Source organism: Manduca sexta, chromosome 14 (assembly GCF_014839805.1).
Source record: "Manduca sexta isolate Smith_Timp_Sample1 chromosome 14, JHU_Msex_v1.0, whole genome shotgun sequence".
NCBI lineage: Eukaryota > Metazoa > Arthropoda > Insecta > Lepidoptera > Sphingidae > Manduca > Manduca sexta.
The window spans coordinates 11,187,024-11,211,147 of NC_051128.1; the positions used below are offsets into that span (position 1 = coordinate 11,187,024).

Here is a 24,124-nt window from a genome sequence, read left to right on the forward strand (position 1 = left end):
AATAAACTCAAGATTTGCTATTAAAACTACACCTTTGATCTTCAATATAAACGTAGCCTTGTATTGTTTTGAAATAGTTTGAAATACAGTTCAAGGTGGCAGCCCCAATATGAATTAGTTTTGCATTGTTTACGTATTTAATAGAATTGTAGTTTAATATAATGATTTCTTATGCTTTCGCGAATGTTAGACATTAAAATCAAACTATTTTTCGGATTTTATCGCGGTATTTATATTTTAATATTCTCCCGACGTTGCGAAGATTTTGCAGCTTTCGTGCTAGAATTTTACCGCTCCCTCATATGTTTTTCTTAGGTGATAGAAGCTTATTTTTTTTTTATATACATGTAGAACAATGTAACCCTACTGCACCTGATGGTAATGTGGAGTGGGATCCAGATATGATGTAGACTAATGAGAGATGATTACCCCTCGGCTGTCGACACGATAAATTCACAAAGAATACACACATGATTTTAGAAAAGTCAGAGAGACATAAAAGTCGACACAATTATGCCGGCCTATATTATTAATCACAGAATTCTGCAGTCAGTCAAATTCAGATTATTTTTTTACCAAAAATAGATTGTAAGGCGACGAAATATTTTGTATTTATTGCAGTTTCCATCAGATCTTGGAAATATTTATATCTTAGTTCAATAACGTAATTATCGATGTTGTCATGATTAAATAATCATATACAATGTCTAATTTGTCGGAAACGGAACCCGGATGCGTGTACCGACGAGTCGTATCAGTAATTACAAATCACAAAGGCCTTGGTGTCGTGTTGAGTACTAAATCTCGGTTTCGTCATATAAGATACGTCTTCAAATGTGTTTATATGCTGTTGATGTATACAATGTGCGAGTAATTTGAAAAAAAAAAAATAAACCTTGATAGATATTAGTAGAGACATTCAAGCTTTAATCTCCGAAGAGGTAGACAGAGGTGTAACTAGCATACGTTTGTTGCATATTTCATCGTGCCTATGTTTCAACATAGAACCATTAAATATTTGAACCATCGTTAACTCGGGCACAATATTCTCCAATCCCTACATCATCATCAGTCTTAGGATGTCCACTGCTGACCACGGGCCTCCTACAAAGATCTAATCTCTGAGAACTCACGTGTTTTTTTGTAATTGAAAGACTAGTATTTTTTACTAATTTAATTAATCGATGTTATTTTCAGCTAATTTGGGAATTAATGCTAAAGTTTATTTGTTTGTTTATTAGCATATTATAAAACAACATTCCGTAAATAAAACATGTTTTAAATGTCACGCCTAGACAATCAAGTCGTTATAAACTTTAAAGTCACATATGACATTATCGTAATTTATTCATTAAATGTTTATTTATTTATTTCAATTAGAACGGATAAACCAATTACACTAATTAAGTTAAAACAACATACAACTGCAGATACACATTAAACAAATCAATGATGTACTTAATAACTTCATAAGCTAGAGAGAATCATACGCTTAGCAGTAACAATTGTTAAGTAATATGGATTCAATTGTTCGGTATCCAAATTCGTTTCCTATATTGTTATAAATTCCGCTATCATGGGATGGAAATAAATACGGCGATTGATGCGTTAGTTTACTAAGTGCATCTTTGCTGACCTATTTAATAAAGCAAAGCTTATGAATGTAGAAATTAGTCTTTTTTTATCTTTGAAGATATCATCGGTCTCCAATATTCGGCAAGTATTTTCTATTGGCTAGAAATCTACTGCCAGTAGATACAAACTAAAAATATTTCTTGTAAAGAATAATTTTGTGTGAAAATAATGTAATGTGTGTTCTCTGTTGTAAACTCTCAAAATAAATAAATAAAATAAATATTTGTTGTTATAAGGAAATGTATGAATTCCATATAATTAGGTCTTCCGAGTGCAAACATCCGCGTGACATTATGCATATTTTATATTCGCAGAAGTGGATGCAAATCCTCAGGAAATCGATAATTTGCTAATGTTTATTCATGTTGATAAGACCGAAACTGCTCTGGCTACGTACGAAATATGATTAATGAAGAGCGCCATTGTACAGCCGATTAGCCAACTGTTAAATGGCTGTGTGTTCGATTCTCGGTGTTGTTTCATCTGCAAATTTAGTATCGGGTTTGAGAATCTCGTAGTTGACATAAACAAAATATATTTTCCAATTTGACTTTGTCTCATAGATAGGTATTATTAGTAGAATAGTTTAAGGGCACAGTTCCACGCAATTTCAATATTATGTCAATGATTGATTGATTTATTTCCTTCCTAACCGAATTTCGGCCACGGCTGCTAATCTCAACGGAGATCAGCCAGATACGCAATAGATGTAGTGAATGTGTACTTGCTGATCCTTTACTCTCATAGTTCGGTGAGACGGCAATCCGACATGACCGAAAAGAGATCAGGCGCAGGACCAACGGCTTTACGTGTCCTTTGGATTTATGTTAATGAGGGTAGTTTTATTAGTCTGTAAAAATGGTCGACCACGCGTTTATTTTCCTATAAAAATATTATTATTGAAGAATGCGTTTATTTATTTATAAGTTTACAAATACGCCGACACTGGTTCGGTGTTTTTAATTACTTTTAAATGACATGTTTTTTACGACTCGAAACAGGTTTCCTTCGTAATCTCTGTGCCAATCAATGAGGATCGGTTGTATCAAATCGTTTAGTAACACGCAATGGTTTATTTATTTACATATGTCAATTAAGTAAATATAATTAAATTAGAAATAAAAAGAAAACAATATTTTTTATATAATATTATTAATTTCTTGTACAATTATCATTAAAATGTCCGATCAATTTTGTAATTTTAAATTGCTTTACGACTTCAATCGTTGCTACTAAAACCTTTTATGTGTAGATTCAATGAACCAAGGCATTAACCTGTACATAGTTATTGATAGTGTGAAGTAACTAACTTCATTAGTAAAGGTTATAACGCAAACCTGTTTTCATTACGTTATGCAGTAGGTATGTTGTAAATTATGTCAAACTAATGTATGTAATATTTTATAGGTATTAATAAAAATGATTGAATTAATTCCGAAATAATTTTAAGTATACCAACAGTATTGATTTTTAACAAATTCTCTACCTTATCACTAACCTAATTAAACTACGTAATTTATAGATCATAATTTCGTATTTATGCCAATTGAAAATGTTTTGGTCAATCAATCGTTACAAGTGGTTTGAGACAACCAGCTGGCAGCACGTTGCGGGCTACAAACACGTTTAATATATGCATCGGACCACGGCAGATGTGAGGCGCCAATGAATCTCACGGTTTATCTCACTCGTTATCGTTTAGTAGCCCTATACGGGCACAGGTGGTCGGCTAATGGAAAGCATCGTACAAGTTTACAGTAATGATAGAGGAATTGGGTTTGCCAGCCATGGATTTGGATGGATTCCAGTGTGAAATGGAAAGAGAGAGGTAGAGTTTGTCTTCAGCAATTTTGCCGATTACGAAACGTAATGCAAAGCTACTATATTTTATAATGAGGTATCAGTATACCAATTACCAACTAAGTATGCTAGTAAGAAGTATGAAATCTTGTTTGCGCTATTTTCATCTATTCTGTACACGGCAACACAACTTCTCATAATTTCTATGTACTAATTTGTAACCACTTTATTCTATTATTTGCAGTTTTCACGAAAATATTTTTTTTTTCTTTCCTAAGCACAAAAACACATCAAATTCTCTGGTGCTCTGTGCCATACATTTTATAACGTAATGCGTATATTCAAGTTGTAACAGGGTGAGCAGTAAACATTAGACATCGGCCGGTAAATCAAGTTTGGACGTTGTTCGCGACCGTTGGAACCAGTCGTGCAAGTTCCGCGAATCGGCTTGATACCACAGACACACATGTATTTTACTGTATTGCTGTTTGTAAATATGCGTGTTATACAAACACGATTAATCTAGGTAGGCAGAGATGTAAGTAGTACATTTTTGGAAATAAATATTTGTGTGGATTTGTTTTTATCTTATTCAAATTATATGGACCTGAAGTACATGGACCTCCACAATTATTTCAAACAAAAGATGTTACATTTTAATATACGTGACATAATTGGGGATCCTGTCTGGCACGGCAAAATTTTAACACAGGGAGAAGATATAATGTAATTAGGTCTACTATTAAACTTTATTTGAACACCGAATGAAAAATAGATGTGTTATAAGTTTAATGTATCTGTTTATGATATCTTAATTCTCTAATGACCGTTTTCAAAATCGTTCGCAATAACTTTTTTTTAGTTCATCGCGAAAATGAACTATACATTACTAAGGAGTTTTCGGAGTATTTACAAATGAGTTATCTTGATTAATTTATTCTCGAGATCGGATTGAATATTTAGATTATGACCGTTAATTGAAAATGACTGTAATAGTTGATCTTAATTTGATTGTTTTTGTCTCGGATTTAGGTTTGACGTCAGCAATTCGCCTACGCGTTGGCTATGCAGTGAAAGGTCATTATACTTGTTTACAGCTAAAATGAAGTGCCTAGCTCGGAAAGCCATATTACAGCATTCATACACAATCAAAACTTTAACCGTCGTAACACAATATGAATATTTATAGGGTTCAGACTTACGCGATTTATTAAATGTTAGGTCTCTCGTATGCAGGATTATGTCAGGGATTACTGTTTCGTTCTCGTAAATTATTTCAGAGGCATATTTAGAGAATTCTGCAAACGTAAGCTGGCAGTAATCGTAACGTATAGAGTCTACGTAACTGATGGGTACATATTAAGATCCTCCTCCGAGCAAACAGCTTTGAGCATTCGTTCCATATACTTTCAGCGCACAAGTTTCAGGGAGGATGTGCAAAAATTTGCGAATAATTTATTTCAATAATCAATTTTAGACATTTTTCAAAAATTTTAATTAGCGTATACACATTTATAGTTTGAAACAGTCTGCATTCATATTTTATTTTACTATGCTGTTGGAACAAGCCTGTAACGTAAATATACCTTTATCGCCCACTGATATAAGCTTTCATCTTCTACATATAAACGGTTATAAATAGCTGTTTGTTAATACATTGTTTCGTAAGCGATGCATACTCCCATACTTTGATGGTTAATAGTTTGAAAGCACTGGAGTGTTCGGAGAAATTGCGCATTATATCTCCTTGATGTTTGAGAAATATATTCCATGAAATGTATTAGAGTGTGTTAGACGAAAATAGATTCTATCAATTTGGACTTTGAACAGCGATTTTGCTACATTAGAGCGGATATGCTTGTCGGTCTATACATTAACATTTTCATATATCTTAGACGAAGTTGAAAGGGTTATTCATACATTCGTGGGGAAGACTTTAGCTGCCCAAATGAACTGCCTCAATCTATATCTAAAAATTGACTCATAAGAATGAAGTTTCTCAGCGTTCATATATGATTATTGCTCGCAGCTTCGTCCGTGTGATAAACTTTTTCTGAGATAAAAGTTTCAGTATATATTTTTCCGGGATCAAAAGTAGCTTATGTCTTTCCCAGAGTCACAAACTATCTCCATACCAATTTCATTAAAATCGGTTCAGGAGGTCAGACGAGAAAGCGTAACAGAGTTACTTTAGAGTTTATAAATATGGATTCTAATTGGTTAATTAGATCAATCTGTAGATATCAAGATCCTTAATTAACTTTGATTTGATGTTCGATAATTGTCTTTATGTCAACGAGTTATGGTTTTTTTCCTACCGGTCGATATTCAAGCCATTACAAAGTGTATTCCGCCCCCCTCACAAGCAAACACATATTGTGAAATATTTGAACAACCCCATTTTAGTGTCATAAAGTTATTTACAAGCATGCTACCCCAAGAATATCGACAGTTTCGACCTACATCGCACACGCGATGCTCGTGACAGCGATAATATGAAATGAGGGTACATTCACTCCAATGAGTTTCCGTGAGTATCATCAAACTTCGGAGTAAAATAGGAGTCAGTTGTAGATGTTATAAAGAGTACGTCTGGTAAAAGAAAGACGAAATGAATTGATATATTTTAAGGTTTCATAAAGCGAGGTATAAGGATTCCTTATTCCTTTATATATGCTTCGAAAATCTAAAGTTAGACTGACATGTCGCAATGAGATATAGTAAATCGTCAATTATCAAAACTGACTGCCTCGGTGGCGTAGTTGTATTGCATGTCCGGTACAATAGCGCTCTGAGGTCCTGGGTTCGAATCCCGGGTCGAGCAAAGTGATATTTGGGTTTTTCTACTCAGTATCAGCCCGGAGTCTGGAATTTGTGCCCGATATGGCGATAGGCTCGCCCCCTATCACATCATGGGACGGAACATACTTGGCGAAAAGTGGGTGCCCTAGTTGCGCCTCTGCATACCCCTTCGGGGATAAAATGCGTGATGTTATGTATGTAATTATCAAAACATCGATAAATGAACAGGCTCGCTTCGATAGACAAAAGTTTAGAAGTTCTGCACGTAACTTTAGTGCCTTCCAAAATACAAACAAATGGAAAATTATTAAGTATTTTAGAAACCTACTTACATACATAAACCTAGACCTACACTCATAAAAAATATAAATCCGTCACTGATTAAACATGTATTGTTCCTTAAGCTACGTGTACTTCATTTCCTACTTACCACTCTGATAAATGAGATCAGTATTATAAATGTATGTTTTTTATTAGTAAACATATACTTGCATACATTTCGATTAGCTAAATAAACCGGTTGTCCGAAACCCATGACCCCAAATTAATACGAAAAATCGACGCTCTACTGTACTACATTTTGAGTTTAGTTATTATACTATCCTATACTAGGTACATCTATACATATTATAAAAAAAGTCCCTAAATGCTGTCTGTTTGTAATAGATTTGCTCAAAATCTACTGAACGGATTTTTATGAAATTTTATATGGAATTAGATTTCTATCCCGGGGAAATATACATATAGCGGGATTTTTTATCCCGGAAAACTCCTCCGCGAGGGGGAAGCCGCAAGCAAAAGCTACTACTATATAAATAATAGTCGTATGTATGTACGTAATTCTTTTTTAAGATTTCGTTGCTAGTGTATGGAAGCATGGCATCTATTAGACAAGTGACTTCTTGTCTTTGCTACTTTCTTTCTGTAAGAAGGCATTGCATCTACAACTAGGTAAGTAACTTGTTTAATTCGTCAATAGGTTGAATACTTGCTATATCAGACGTGTGTCGCAATGGTGTCTCACGTATGTACTTACTAAGTATGATGTTGTTTTCGTAATATTTCGAAACAAATAATTACTGATCTTTACTCTAAAGTCAGCGAGTGGTATTTGATCGTTGATAGGACTTGTAAAAACAGTTTGGACGATGAATTCTTTGATTTTTAACCGATTTAAAAAAAAAGAGGTTATACAATTCAACGTGTTTTTTTTATAATTTGCAGTCGGGGATATTAGCCGACTAGGTCATGAGTGGTGACTGTTTGTGGCTATTGGCTTTATGGTCTAATCCGCTTTATTAGTACAGTGGAATAATTTTATCAAGATTGCTTCGGTGGCGTAGTTGTATTACGATACAACTGTAATTAGGTGTTGGGTTCGGTCCCCGGGTCGGGCAAAGTGATGTTGGGTTTTTCTACTCAGTATCAGGCCGAAGTCTGGATTTGTGCCCGATATGGCGATAGGCCCTCATATCACGTTATGGGACGGAATACACACTACGAAAAATTGGTGTATCAGTTTCGCCTCTGCCTATCTCTTCAGGGATAAAAGCCGTGAGTGAATGTTTGTGTGTGTGCGTGCGCGCGTGCGGCTGTATATGTTGAAGATATTAATAATAACTTTCACTAAATATTTCTACAGATATTTATTCTCCGAAAGTTTAAAATCTGCCCGATTTTTCGTTCATGTATGGCCTTCTGACGATATAAGGAAAGAAAATATTTTTTTAACAAACCTTTCATCAACAGGTATGCGGTACAAAGACGAATTAAAAACAACATCGATGTTATTCTGGGATAAATTGCCTGTAGGGAAAAATCGTATTGGATATACAACGCCTGTATATCCCTAGGGAATGGACGTACTATATTACACACACGGCGAGTCAAGCTTATCCTGGGGCAAAATCGCTACATGGGGTACAAATTAAAATCAGAGACAATTTTTTTCCGAATATAAATTTTATTTCTCAAAACGGATTCGCACTCCTGAATTCACTAGTTTTATAACAGAAGTGCACTGTCAGTGTACTGCCTAATGAGACGTGATGAGGCGAGCTGCTAGCTCTTCTCGATATTCCTGCTACAAAATTCGCGAAAATAATCTACGACGTCAGCGCCATCTAGTTAAAAAATAGATTAAAAACCCATTATTTCCCATGGGAGCAAATAACCAGTATAGAAATGTAGTCTATGAATTAATCTAAGACATGATCTACCCATGTGCCAAATTTCATCCAAAACAGTCCAGTTGTCTCAGCGTTTACTTCGAACAAACATTCTTATTTATAACATCAGTAAGATTTATATAATTCTCGACAAATTCTCATAAATTTAATTTAACAATATTTTTAAACGCATTCTATACTACGTAGATAACAGTAATTGTAATTATAATGTTATCGGTTAACCTATATGTCGCGTCGTAGTACAAGTTACGAGTCAAATTCTTTGCCTGATAACGGGTTAGTGATACTAAACGAGGATGTAACCGTTTTGTACTTAGTTTATTTAAATACAGACATATTTCTTACCCATGAGGTGGACAGATGACTTCATAAAAGTCGTAGGAGGTCGCTGGATGCGGGCCGCTTCCAATATGGCGATCTGGAAATCTTTGGGTGAGGCCCATGTTCAGCAGTGGACATTCTGCGGGTGATGATGATGATGTTTCTTACGGTCTCCTCCAACATATTTGGAAATTTGAAATTTAATAATTTATTTGAGCTATTAAAACGTAATACACTATTAAATTAATGGTAAAAAAGGTAATAGAGAAAGTAAAGTGACTGATTGTAGAGAAGTGAGTTGAGACTTTGTTGGCATATTGGAAGAGTAGCACCTAACAGGAATGAACTATTATTTTAGATTCCGCATACAATCATGATACAGTAGTCACTCAGGTGTGGGTGTCCTTCAGTAAAGCTTTGATGTATAGTCCATACTCAAGCCAGATTTCGAAACATAGATAACTCATCTATTGCCTCGATTTTAGAGTTACCTATATAGTAAGTTGTCGTGAAATCCACACATAGTTTTCACATATTATGTTTTAGAAACAAAGGAGAACTAATATATTCTAACAAAAGAATCATTTAAAAAGCAGGTAGATTTTTGCTTAAATTTTATAAACGTGTAGTGGAAACACTCTTTATTTTGCTTTGCCTAAAGTCTCAACATTTCTAAAATCTAGTAGGAGTAAGCAAGATGTTTGTATTTACAGTGGCCAATCTATACCCTTCAAAATAATAGTGGATACTGGAAAGGTCGCGCTGTATTGCCAAAACAAATATAGTTACGTAAATAACATTCCAGTTGTTTTGATATCTATGAAATCCATGACCGCGTACGCAAATAAAGCGCTCAGTTTAGCCTGAATTCATTAAATATTTAACGGTTTCGATAATACTGAGCGACATTCACCCGAAAAATTAGCGGGAATGAGGTCGGCGGAGTCTATAACCAAAGATATGAGTAGATATCTTCTAGCTATTTTATACTTTTAATGTCTTGAAATGATCGAAACTGCATCCGATTGCAAATTGCCTTTAAATGTTTTTTTAAGAAAATTGTAAACGCTGCAACGCTGCTACCTATATTAAGGTTTGCGTTTCGTATTTAAATAGCCTTTAGAAATGCTTTATTTTAATTTATTCAACACGTCACGTCTGCAATGTTTTAGGGAGGCCGGGGAAGACGGAAATGCCACAGACAGTGACGTCGCAAATGGCATAGTAACAATTATGTGTGTGAATTTATATTGTTTTCCAATAACCTATAATAACTTTATAAAGAGATTTTGTATAGATACTAATTATTGGAACTTTTTTGAGTAGTCTAACGCCCTTATTAATAACCGTTATTTATCTAAGAACGGATCATTGCTGTGATAACAAGTCTGTTACTCAGCTTTGTTTATCTGACAGCTTGCTGTTTGTTCAGCTTTGTTTATCTGACAGCCAATTAGATTTAAGTTGTATCTCAATATTAGCCAATCACACCGGCCCTATGTCTACGCAATGCGAAGGCTGTCCTGCTGTCAGCACTGAGAAACAGACTTGTTATCACAGGAATGCTCTGTCCTTAGATAAATAACGTTTATGAATACGGGCATAAATGTTGTCAGAATTAGCGTGAAAAGGTGTTTGAAAACAAAGTAGAAACATGATTTAAGGTCTTCGGTAATGTATGTGCGGCACAGGACGCGCCTAGGTTACACTTGTCACTCACGAAGGTCTTTGAAACACATTACCGAAACAAATGTTTGAGGACCAGATAAACATTTGCTGAGCCTGCAAAGAGGTCGGACGGCATATGTAATACTGTGTTTTGATGTATTATCGTATATTTGGCCTTTTAGGACAATGTTTGTGCTGGTAATATGATTGCCAGTCTTGGACAAATGTAGAGCATGTTGGAACCTAGAAAAATAGGGATAAAATTATGTTTTTCTTTTTGTATATTTATAAGACGGGCTTTGACTGTCGATAACAACAATTGAACGAGGACATAATGTCGGGCTCATAATGCCTCGAAATTATTACAATGAGCGCAAAATCCATGATGCAAGTGTAATTAGTACTCTATATAATTGCAGACTATTTTGCTAGTTTGAGAAGTTCCAGATTATTTTGCTAGGTTTGAGAAGTACGGTGCTTCGTTTGTAATCAGCAAAATATCAATCCAAAGATCCTTGATATAAGATTTTTTTTCTAATAAAAAGCTGCCATGTAATCTAGTCCATTGAGCGTCCGACCTAGATCTGTTATTTTGACTACGCGTTGTCCTTTTTGACAGACGACGGCGTCGAACTGTTATTAATAGCTCCTTGAGGCCCTTTGTGCGTCAAGGCGTGTGTATCACGCTCGGCTGGACTCTTGTTACAAAACATCTATTGTTATACTTTATGTCAATTCAACGGTGAAATCTTGTGATCGAAATATGCTTGAACTCCCGTTTAATATAATACACCGCACGTTTTTAATAACGCTAATTTTTTCGCAGTATTCGCGCCGTGTGAACGTGCTTTTATTAATGTGTATGTATTTAGCAGAATAAAATATCCTTGATGTGAAATATAATTTGAAATTGGTTGACGATATGAAAGTAAATAATTATTGTCTTGAAGACCGTGCAATAAGTTGTTTGAGCCGTAGATGTGAAATAAATATCAATAAAAAGTAATGCCACTACTATTTTTTGTTACAAAATCGTGTGGTCAGTATGTTACCGGTTTTGGTAAATGAAAGGTGTCCGACATTAAAACTTTAGGAACTTGTGTTTTTTTTTTTAAATATTTGTATATCATACATACAGTTAAAACGCTGAATGTATATCGTGTAAAATGTGTTTAGGTTAGATTTAAAAATTATTCATTATTTACCGGATTTATGCGTAATTTAAACAGGGGCGTACGGACGATAACAATTCTAGTTTACATTAGTTTTATCTTTGTTTTTAATAAATATGTGAGTATGTCACATTTGATTGATGTCCTCTTTCATAAAAACAATGTTTTTTTGTACACACACACACATCACGCATTTATCCCCGAAGGGGTATGCAGAGGGGCAACTAGGGCACTTTCCGCCAAGTGGGACGGATCCCATGATGTGATAGGGGGCAAGCCTATCACCATATCGGGTACAAATTCCAGACTGATACTGAGCAGAAAAACCCAAATATAATTTTGCCCGACCTGGGATTCGAATCCAGAGGTTTAGAGCATTGCGGTATAACTACGCCACCAAGGTAGTCAGTTTTGTTTGTAGTCTACAGAAAAAATAATAAAGCGTATAAAAAAACTTATTCGCAACTTTGTCCACATATTTTCCGGGGTCAAAAGTAATCAAACTATAATCTGTGTTGCTCTAGGACAATATGGAATCTTTTAGTAAAATAATTATTGAATTGGTTAAATAGTTCCAGAAATCATGTCCTACAAACTTTCCTATTTATATTGTTTGGAAAAATTAAATGATATTTTTTTAACAACTACACAGTGCCATTGTATGTTTTCATAAAAGCTCCTCGACAAAGCTTTGTCGGGGACAAAAGCGTTCCAACATGTTCCGGAAGATGTCCTTGTTATAAAGTTGAACTATGCTCAAAAGCTCGTTATTTATAACTTTCAAAAACATTTAACTTGGAAAAATATTAGGGGTATGTTAAAAGATACTGTGAGAAATAAACATTAAAAAGGTTTGTTATGTTTTTATGATAATTAAATATTTGTTTTTTTTTTATCTTACATTTGCAACTATGCCTGCGTTGAATTCTGTAATCGGAATAAATAATATATCAAGGACAAAGTACCTTCTCACTAGATAAAGTGTTTTCAGAATCGAAAAAGTCTAGAGCGCGATCAAACTATAACTTCAGGTTTGTAATATTAATAGTAACAAAATACATTATAGTAAACCATACCTTTTTGCCCTTCATATCCGTCATCGAAAACAAAACACCATTAGCCATGTCGAATCGACAACGTCTCCGAAAATAACTGACCGGCCGCCATGACAGTTTGATTGACTTAGGAGAAGAGGGTGCGGGGCGGTCTACCGAAAATGTTTTTATGATCCGATTGTCTGAAGTGACGGAGATTGATTGAAGGATGATGCTCAATTATTTCGCCAGTTCATTATTAGTTTTTGCCTTCCATGCGGGCGAAGACGCGCGAAAGATCTTTCCAGAATCCATTGCGCACTTTCCCAGGATAAATGTAACCTATATGTTGTCTGTTGCGTGCCTAACTTCAGCCCAATCAGTTCAGTGGTTTTAGTCTTCTTACAATTATCATAACCTTCGTGTTTATACTAGTAAGATAATTTTAATACCTAAAAGGTTAGACAAGGTTCGCATTGTTGCGAAAGTGTTCGTGGCCTTGGTGATTTTTTCTCTCTGCGAATGGAAAGGACAGAAATTCTTTTGTGATCGTTGAATTAAACCGATATTCGATTTTTAAATTGGATTGAATTTTTTGTTTTTTTTTTTTTTATCAAGCCGCTTTTGATTATTGTCCTTGACACTGAATATTAAATGTATTAAACTAGCGCAGTGGTTAACTTTATTTTGTATCGTTGCCACTCTATTTGGTCAGGAGTAGCTCCTATGCTACTGGTATAATTTCCTTCTTCAGCCTTTGGAAGTCAAGTAAATCAAAACAAGTAGGCAAGTTTCCCATAAACGAACTTAGTAATAGCTAATAACGCAGCGCTGGATGTTTAATGTAATCACGCGCCATTACACTAATTGTGTTATTATCGAACGCGGTCTCCGGGCCCTCGCTGAAAATCAATACCGTCTTACAGCCGTGGTCACCTTACTTGGCCGTCTGTACCTTTGTTTATTTTCGTTGTGATTGATCCAGGATGACAGTTTTGACTGGACTGAGACATGAGGAGATCGGTGTCATGTTTGGTAATTATTCTGGCTACGAAGTACTTTTTGACAGAAATACATGGAGCGGAGATATCCAGACCTTCGTATTCTAATGTCCCACTGTCCTAAGAAAGAGTTGAGATTGACTAAACATTTTATATACTGTGGTATTTTAGAAGACAAGTTTGAAGAAGGTTTTTATTTGTAAAATCAAAACCATAACTTGCATAATTTGTTTTCGGGCATGGTAATTAGTGTGGTAACCGACAAAATAATTACATAATGATTTCTTATGTTTACGCGAATGTTAGACATTGAAATAAAACTAAAAACTATTTAACGGATTTTATCGCGGTTTTTTATATTATTATTTTCTCCCGACGTTTCGAAGACTTTGCAGCCTTCATGGTCACGGGGGTCCAGTTACAAAACAATCAAAATAATTACACTTTTGATTGTTTTGTAACCGAACGGAACTCTGTTCAAGCATATTTTTAAAGTTCCGATCTAAGTACCCACAGATCGTAGGTGTCAGTATGTGACATCGTGATGCAATTTCAACGTACCGTTATAATAATTTACACTTATTGCTTAAAAAAATCGTCTGATCGGCATAAAAAAATAACTATCAGTCCACCATCAGGCAACTTCAATCCAGTTTGCAGCAATAAAAACCTATTTGTAAATAAATAACGGGGGTGTAAATATAAAGTTTCTTAGACCGTTCCTGCAAAGAAATAAAAAATATAAAAGCAATCAAATCACTCGCCTCTCAAAAGGTTCAAATTGATTTAAAATTTTCGATTCCAGCCAGCACGGTTTTGTAATCTATTTGGTCGATTTCATATCCGTTCGTCGGCTGTCGGCAGTCGGCATTTAAGTCTATCGATGAGCGAAGGCTGCCTCACTAGCGTTCCAATTTTAAAACATCCTTTTTTTATTTTGATTGCTCCGTATAGAAATTTTACGATCTTTACAATAATTATTTTAAATACTGCAAAAATATTTTTTTCTGTAAGCTTTTTGCAGACTATAATAAATAAGCTGTGTCATATAAAGAGAACTTAATTTAACTCCCAAAATATTCCTTTTTTGTCTTCTTAAAACTTCCAACGACCTCATTTAAATAATTGAAAAGACGGCAATTAATAGTCCGTGAAAAATAAAATTCTAAGTTAATTTGATGAAAATTAAGGTTGTTTACAAACAACTCCCGCCCACATCGTCGACATTGCCTATCTCCATGACCTAAAAGGACGGGAACTCTAATAACAAATCGTCGAGTGTACGGGCGACTTTATTTTCTATATTTGTAATACTGGCCGGCTATTAGCATGTTTTAAAAAAAGAATGTTGTTTTTCTTATTTTTGTTCGTCCAGTTTAATTGCACACATATTTTTATGTTGATATCAGTGTGTCAACATAAATAAATTCACTTTTTAAAATTCCAAATATGGCTTTATGTTCTTTTTTTAATATTTCACAACCTAAAAAGTTATCGAGGTTTTTGTCATTTCATTAAGAATGGCGACGTTTGTTTTTGTATGATCTGTTTAGTTTACAGATGACAGTAAAGAATTATTGCAATTATTTTTGCACATAAAAATGAATGGAATTTGTTCTCAATTCATACAAAGACTTGGCAATGTATGTGCGTGGTTTTTTTAAGAGGCGCCTTCGAGTCGAAAATATGAGAGCAATAAAGTTGAAAATAAACTAGTTCTACGGATTTTATCGCTGTTTTTATTTCTATTTTACTCCCGCGTTTCGAAGGCTTTGGATACTGTGGTCACGGGGCGGACTGGCGCATTGGTTTATGTTAAATTTATTACGTAAATTAAAACAAGTTTTATTTTAATATTTAACATTTCACGTAAGCGTAAGAAAACCGGTGGTTGATAATAAGGAATTATCTAATAGTGCTATGAATCAAAATAAAAATTCTGCTTTTCGGGGCGCCACTATAGCTGCAACAGTTCAAAGTTAACATTGTCAGTACAAGAATTTTATCCTGGTCCATAAAACACTGTTTAATGTATGGTATTCGCTGGAAAGTTTATCCTATACTAGAGTCCGCTTGGATGAGTATTTACTATTTTCACAAGCATTGTATTGTCCGAATTTCTTCTTCAACCGAGTTTTTAGTAAACTGACTGTACACAACAAAGAAAATATTTATACAACCATTACTTTTAGTGATTATTGACAGACCAATAATTGCTAGAAATAATAGTTTATTGACTATGTCCAAAGACTCGTATACGTCAACGCGCGCGAGATCTGACTCGCCATTGCGCATGTTCAAACGGACAACGTTTTTCAGCGTCTAAATGAGACAGGCATTCAATTCAGATCGCGGGTTTGATTCCTAGGGCGCATTCTACAATATAACCTTGGGACGGATCATGGTATCTGTCTACTTTCTAAGCGACAGAAGGCGTGACATTTACGTACGTGTCTAATAATCTTGTTGCAAACAAAGGCATTATCTACACGCGCCGTTAGACGAGGATGCAGGAAACGTCTTGCTTCCTTTGACACGCATTGTTTAAAAACATAGATAACGTCATTCAGCGGCTGACAGTGATAGCTGATCTTGATGCTCTAGTATTTCACGATGTTTTCGGCAGCTGAAGTTATTTTTTATGATCTTCCTAGCCGATTTGGGACACGGCGGCTATAAACTGGACAGGCATGTTTAACTGGAAGTAAGACTGGGTACCCTTTAGTCTTGCTTCTACCCTGTGCGCTCTTATGTGACTTATAGCCAATTTTATTTAAAGTACGAGCACTTTTGGAGGCCGACAATAACCCGCCAAAGTAAATATAAATAATAGTCATAGATGGACGGACCTTTAGTTGGTCTCTTTTCTTATCACAATAATAATAATTATTCAGTATTATAAAAATACTACTACAAGTATTTTGTTTTATGAAAAGGCTCAGGATTTTTCTAATTCTTTTAATTTTATTAAATAAAATAGATTACTACCGATCAATTATTTATCAGCAGCTTTTGCTCGCAGCTCTGCCCGTGTGAAATAGTTTTTCGAGGATATATATTTTCCCTGAGAGCCTATATCACTCAGGAATAATGTAGCTTACTATTAGTAAAAGAATTTATAAAATCAGTTCGAGAGTTTAGCCTCTACAAACAAACTCACAAACTTTTCCTCTTTAAAATATTAGTGTAGAATATGGTTATATTGAAATCCACTTTCAATCATGGTCCTACAATCAGGTACAAATTTTGTACCATACGTATTAACTATTTACTCATTTCACAATTACTTTTGCCGCCTTGAACCCGCGGCCTGTCGTTCATAACGAGTTTCTCACCCGCTGCGCCATGAGCGCAGTATAGGAAACATTATCATAGATAAACGGCCATACGTAACTCAAAGTGAATTTATGGTTAACATTAAATATTCGTTTACACCGTAAACAGCTCAACGATGTTCCGCAATTACTAAGATTTAGAATTGAGCCCATTAATACTATAATGTAAATAAATATCTTTGGATAAACACGTTTAATTTGTTTATGCTGTTTTCGACATTGACTTCTAACTAATGGACTGAATCAAGCTCAAGTGTCCGAGCTTCGAGTTGCAAAAATGACCTGTAAATCATTAGCATTAAAATATACATTTCTAAGTTAATGGTTTTGAAGTGTTGCTAGTTTAAAGGACTCAAGGTCAAAATGTTAATGTGGTATATTTTTTAAGCATGGTAAGTACCTTGTAATTTTATATATGGTTGATGATAAATTAATCTCGTATTTGTAATCTGTGGATAATAATATTAATCTTATGTTTCTTTTGTATTATGCACGCTACTTTTGCAACTTAGACCAACACTAGAGTTTCTTCCTCATTCTTTTCTGATGGAAACTGCTTTCCAAACTGGTGGTAGAATATCAAATTTACAGAATATGTATGTTTGAAATTGTATAGGTTCAAATAATTATGTCATTTCCAAATACTGTGCCAAACGGGAAGCTCAAATTGTTAATACATCGTCGTGCAGCGAAAAAACCCGCATCAAATGCCGTTTGAATAAACAGCTTTATCTTCGCCCACGCGGACCTTGCAAAGGACGAAACAAAACCATAACAAGATAACGCCCGCGTTTGATATACAAAAATTTGTGAGAAAGATGAGTTATTAAAGAGCAGTAAACGAATTTCGGGGTTTCGGAGGAATTGCGTAAATTATAGGTTGGTTTGGTGCGGGATTACAGGTTGCTATGTGTTAGTGTGCGTGCAAACCTCGGTTTTTTTAGTTGTGTGCGCCGAATCTTTACTGTTAAATTATTGATGTTTGATTGTAATCATTACCATTCGCATCGCATAGCGAACAAAAAAAAATAAACTTTTGTTATCTATATATTAATACGTGAAGAAAAATCTTTGCACCCTTTTTATGTGTGATGTGCATAAAGTTTTGCATAATTTTGTATAAAGTTCATGTAAGGGAGTGAGGAAAAATAAAATTTTATTTATAATTCGTATGTGTTGCAAATATACACATAAAATTCGACGGAATTTCGACCACTTCTACAGATTGTAGCACATTTTTTTTTTATCAAAACGTCTTTTGAATTTAATCAATGCTCAAGCTTTTGCTACATGGTGGAAAACAACAGCCCATTATCATGGTGTATTGTTAATTTTTTATGGAATCGATGAAAGGTCGCCGTGGGAACAGAAACAGCGGCCGTAAAGTGTTTATGGGCGATAAATAACTTGCGATGACTGTGCTTTCCCACACCCGTAGCACGGTTTACATGCAGCACTAAAAACAATAGTATGAGGAATCCATAAATACTCCAATCCGATAATATAGTTTTACTGTGTCGCGGCTTGCTAGCGTGAAAAAGTCATGCCCGGAATTAAAGAGTCCAAATGTACTATACCGGGATAAAAATAGTCCATGTGTTAATCAAGAATATGGTCTATCCATGTGCCAAATTTCATCAACATCTGTCCAGCAATTTATGCGTTTCCGAATAGGAATCTGGAACATAAAAAATGTTGGGAATATTTACTAGACCCGAAGTTATATCCATGTAAAATATTTAGTAAATGTATTGAATGAGAGCTAATTAGATAAAGGACGTAATCGAGTGTGACGTGTTGTGACGTAGCGTGCTGATTACGATGCACGTGGACGTCCAACGCTACCCACGCGTCACTAAAAATACGTCACGCGTAGCCTGCTGACGCGAAATCATTTAAATTCATTAAGATAGAGTTTTAAAGGTGATCGCCCCGTAATCTAATATAGAATGGATTAAGAGGTTCGATTGCCAGACGGATAACACTGCGTGGGTTGTAAGACGATTTGCCTGGGGTCGGGCAGAGGGGTTTGACGTCAGGACTTTGAAACTAAGCCTAATTATTACAACGTGTATGATAGTGTAATACCCTAATTATACTACGCCGACCCCAAAAGAAGTATGTTAAATGATTCACATGAATATAATTAACAAATATATGAACCCACTTATTAGATATAGGATAGTTGAATCTCAATATTAGCCAATAACAAAGGCCCTATGTCTACGCACTGCAAAGACTGCCATGCCGTCAGCACTGAGAAACAGACTTGTTATCACAGTTTTACTCCGTCCTTAGATAAAAAACGTCTATGAATAAGTATTTACATAATTCTAACTACTTTCATACAGAATTCACACATACTCGGCCGTGTGCCTCCATGAATAAATACGTATCGTTTTTGTTTATTTTGCTTAGTGAGTCCAGGATCTGAATAAACACAGAATCCGTTAGGATTTATATTAATCCCAAGATAAATATTACATTGGGAATTGGGTATGCCCTTTAGTATAATGAATTTTTATTATGTTGGAAGGTTGATGATACTCATTCGAAGGACTTTGTTAATTGGATAGCGATAGGCTGATCGATAAGTTATAGTTTGACTGCTTCGGTGGCATAGTTGTAGAGTAAGCGGTACGAGGACGACTTTCACGTTGAGATCCCGGATTTGAATCCCGGGTCAGGCCAAAAACAATCTGACTGGATTTTTATATCTTAAAATTACTCAGTTGCAGCTCGGAGTTAGGAAGTGGCGATGGTATACCGCTGTTTCGGAAGCACGTAAATCCGTTGGTTTTGCGCCTGATTTCGCTCGTCATGTCGGATTGTCGTTTCAACGGACTATGATAGTTAAGGAACAGACAGTGCATCTGTGTATTGCGCACATAATTGAGCACTATTATATCTCCTGCGTAGTGCGTAGTGCGTATGGCTGATCTCCGTCGAGATTGTACGCCGAAATTCGGCTCGAAGAGAATTTTGTGTTTTAGCGGTAAAGGAGACTCCAACTAATATATTTCGAGTTTCTAGTCACATGTTAGAGTTCCTACCACTGCAAAGCTAATGGCGATGCACAAACCCAATACATTCCCGCGTAACGGGGTCACAGTTGCACCATCAAACCACTCCGTGTTAAAATGCTATAGCTGGTAGTCTCGAGTCCGGCGATGCAGCGAGTTTAAATGTCTCAGAACAGCTTCAAAGAAAAGTTAATTAACGAACATCCGGATCTATTATCCTTAATACGAACAAAAAAACTTGTTCAACAAGATATGTGAAACTTCTTAGTAGTATGTCTACTTTGAAAGCGAATATAACTGCACTGGTCCAACGTTTTTCATGGAAGTCTAACAAGAAGTCTTGGTTATTTAAGATTGAACACAATGACGGACAACTTAGTGGGTCATGTGATGAAAAATTATCACTACTGCTCATGATTACTATATCAGGAATCGTGGGAGAATTATTGGCATTTAAGAAAAGGATTGGGATATATTGTTTAAGGAGAAAACGCCCTATTCCCAATAAAAGAAATCGAGCTTTATGAAAAACTCTACGACTTCACTAAGGGTGGTACTATTTTTATAAGTCATAAGTGGTTTGTATGCCAAAATAATTGCTTAACGTCAAATCCAAGCCGTAATAAACGTCATAATTAATGTTTAGCCTTACTTTCCACAAGACCCTTTGGAAACAAGAATACGAAATTAATTCGCCGGAATAATTGAAACGAAATTTACCTGGGAATTTCTAAATATAGCATCCTGATGTAAATGCTCCCCAGTTTGAATATATTCGCGGGTGTCATAACGCCCCCCCCCCGTCCTCCCTTCCACCACCCCGGAATGTTATTAAATAACTTGTCTCATTTCAAAGGACTGGCCGAGTGCGCTTCAAATGTTTTCCTAGTGATGAAATGTTAGAATTTGTTCGATATAAAACCTGTTATGTTCGCGTGGATTTTTGCTTGGTGTTTTAATTTTTTTATGTTTTGTCTCTGCTTTTGAATGTTAGGTTCTTTGGTCGTGTCGTTTTGATTTGTGTTAGATTTAAGGGTAAAATAGGACCTGTAGCAAATAGTGCATATCAAAAAACTATAACATCATAACTTTACAGGTGTAATATTGATCAGTCAAGGTAGAAAGTTTATAAAAACTATTTAAACCCTCTAATCCTTATTGAACCAAGAGAAAGGGAGAATGAACATGGGGGTTAATTCTATGCATATTGAGACCTTCTATAGATTTACCTTCTTTGGTCCATCTTATTCACTAGTCTCTTTATAAAAACTAAGAAAATTCGCAATGTTTGATGTTTGAACCGATGGTTCTCATAAACGTTTAACATAAAACAGTTTATTGTTACATGCTAAAATATATGTTACTCATTTATTCCGGTTTATTTTCTTGTTATATTTAACATAAAGTTTATCCAATATAAAATCCCATTATCCAGTTTGGAAAATGCTATTCCGCGAAGACGTGGCAAAATTCAATCTCCTCTGCATCCTATTGCATCTAAACATATTTTACCGTTACTTGTTCGTAGCGCTTCCCTGCATCCCGGATAGGAATATGTCCATGTTTTAGTCAGTATATAGACAATCTGAATTTCTAAACATATGTCTCTAATCTAGAAACTTGACAATATGGTAGAGGTCGCAGGAATTCGATGCATACAGGCCTCTTCTTATAGTATGGTTTGGAAATCTTTATGGAAGGCCTATGTTCAGCAGTGGACTTTGAAAAACTAAAAGATGATAATAAAGGTTACTCTGAACCCCTCTGTTAAATAATAGAACCTCGCAATTGGAAATGTTAGTTTACAACGCGAAAGGACCTGCTCCACCAAGGATCTTATATGTCATATCATTATCTCATAGGAAAACGACGTTGAGTCACTTTGCTGTTGCGTTTTATATTGGAAATGAGATTTTCATAAAACCAAATACAACTAATTTAAACTAGCAACGGGTCACTCACTCTGAAATCACTAAATAAGTGACCTACCTTCTGGTTGTTGTCTTTCGGTTTCACAACTTCTGAGTAAATGCTACTCACTACTAAATATACAAGTCAGACTAATCAATGCTATGAAATCAATGGTAATAAATTTAGTACTATCTACCAGTAGCGAAGGGTGATATTTTTTTCGAAAAAAAAAACCTTACACATATAAATACAAATAATGTGTATAAATGCGGTCTTCAAATCTTTCTAATGATAATTAAATTTTACATAAATAACAGAAGGGAAGCCAGCAGGAATTGGATTTTATGAACCATTCGCCGCTGCTATCTACATTAATTGTTTAATACGATAATCATCTATATCTATTTATAGTATAACAATGAATCCCTATCTCCATTGGTCGCGCCATCACGCGTGAACGGCTGGACCGATTTCACTATTTTTTGTTGTTGTGTTTGATATTGTCAGCAGAAGGTTCTTATGAAAGAAAAAAAATAAATAATTGCGCGGAAAAATAGAAAATTTAAGAAAACTTATCAAAAAATATTAATTTTATATAACTGTCAATTGTTTGAAATAACTCAGCGATTGACAGAATGCGCGCTGCAAATTCATAGTTAAGACGGGACAACGTCTGTCGGGTCAGCTAGTTGTTGAATGAAATGTACTTGAAACTTGTAAAGCAGGCCCTTTGTCTTTAAAAAACTGAATTATAAATTTGTCTTAACGCTATTCGAGCCGCCAAATATTTGCACAGAAATGTGCTAACAACGCGTCTCAACATCGTTTCGTAATTTTACCGGCATTGTTGACTAATTAAAAATATTTGCCTTTGTAATTGATCTCGTAAATAACCGACGATGTTTGTTTTGAATCTAATAATTTTAACAAATATTGTTCTTACTTAGTTATGAACGCAGTGACAATTATTGTAATGTATGCTTTAAATTAAAGTCTACGCGGTTCATTTTTAAAAAGCAGATTTTTTTTGTGATTTCCTTCTTGGCACAAATATGTACGTAACCTTTTTATCGTTTCGGAAACTGTAACTCTTAGAGATAATGTCTATTATTACTTATTACTTATTTCAGGTCCTAGTCAAGAACACAGCCTTCTCGTCTCGAACACAAATAAAGATTTTTATATTCCTAATATAAACAATTTTCTATTATATAGATAGAATCTTTAAAAATACTGAACCTGCATTAAGTTGCTTCTTAAAATTAAGCGATCGAAGCTAAAAATTACGCCACCTCATTAACTATCTTGAAATCTCGTTTAACTAATCATGCTGGTTTCGTAGTAGTTTTGTATTTAAAAATACAATAATAAAATTGTTTTAAACTATACTTCCATCTACATTCCGTACATCATTTCATAACTTATTCAATTTTATTACACTAAAATAAATATCACTGTACAGAAAATGTGTTTCATCACCAAATAAAGTACGCATTAAATAAATGTGCACAATATAGATGTACAATTACGTCTAGCAAGGAAAGTTTTACATTTCTTGGAAATCTTTATTGGTTCTGTAGTCGAACAAGGAGCGAGGAATAAAACGTTCAGTTCCCAGCGGAATAAATAAATATCGAACGCCATTGGCGGAAAATATATTACCGCCATATTAAAGAGATATTTTTAGCGCAAGCTTTTTGTGAGACGTTTTGCGTTACTGTTTAGTTTCGTGTTACTATCTTTGTGACTAGCGAAGTTTTTATTTGTTTTTTATTGAATTTGGCTTCTTAGATTGGTTTAAGGGCAAGTTTTATCATATAGTAATTTGAATTACAAAGCAATGATTGGCAGCACGCTCTCCGTCCTTAGATATTGAGTTTTTAACCTTGTGGTGCCCCGATGAAATGGCAGCGTGGATATTCATGGCACTGACAATCAAAAAATCTACCTTCTTATTACTAAAAAAAAATTTTTTTTTCACTAACCTACACTTTCTTGTCTAGATCTTCGGTTTCAACGTAATCCGCGTCACTTTTAATTAATATCGAATTGCGACGGTTGTGAATAACGGCTCATGATGGATGATCCGCCATCTTTAATTATGATGGATCGTGGATCCCCCTCGAGGTGACCGGAGCCCGCACGCCCGGCCCTGTGATTGGGCTATTTATATTTTGTCGAATCATTTTCGATTAGGAGTTAAGCAATTGGTTCAGCTGATGCCGTTTAAGGC

The 24,124-nt window shown here is 35.1% G+C and overlaps 1 protein-coding gene across 4 annotated transcripts in view; it reads left to right on the forward strand.

Moving 5' to 3' along the window:
- Positions 1-24,124, forward strand: part of LOC115447047 (protein real-time) — a 73,694-nt gene that overhangs the window by 10,327 nt on the left and 39,243 nt on the right. The window lies entirely within an intron of this gene.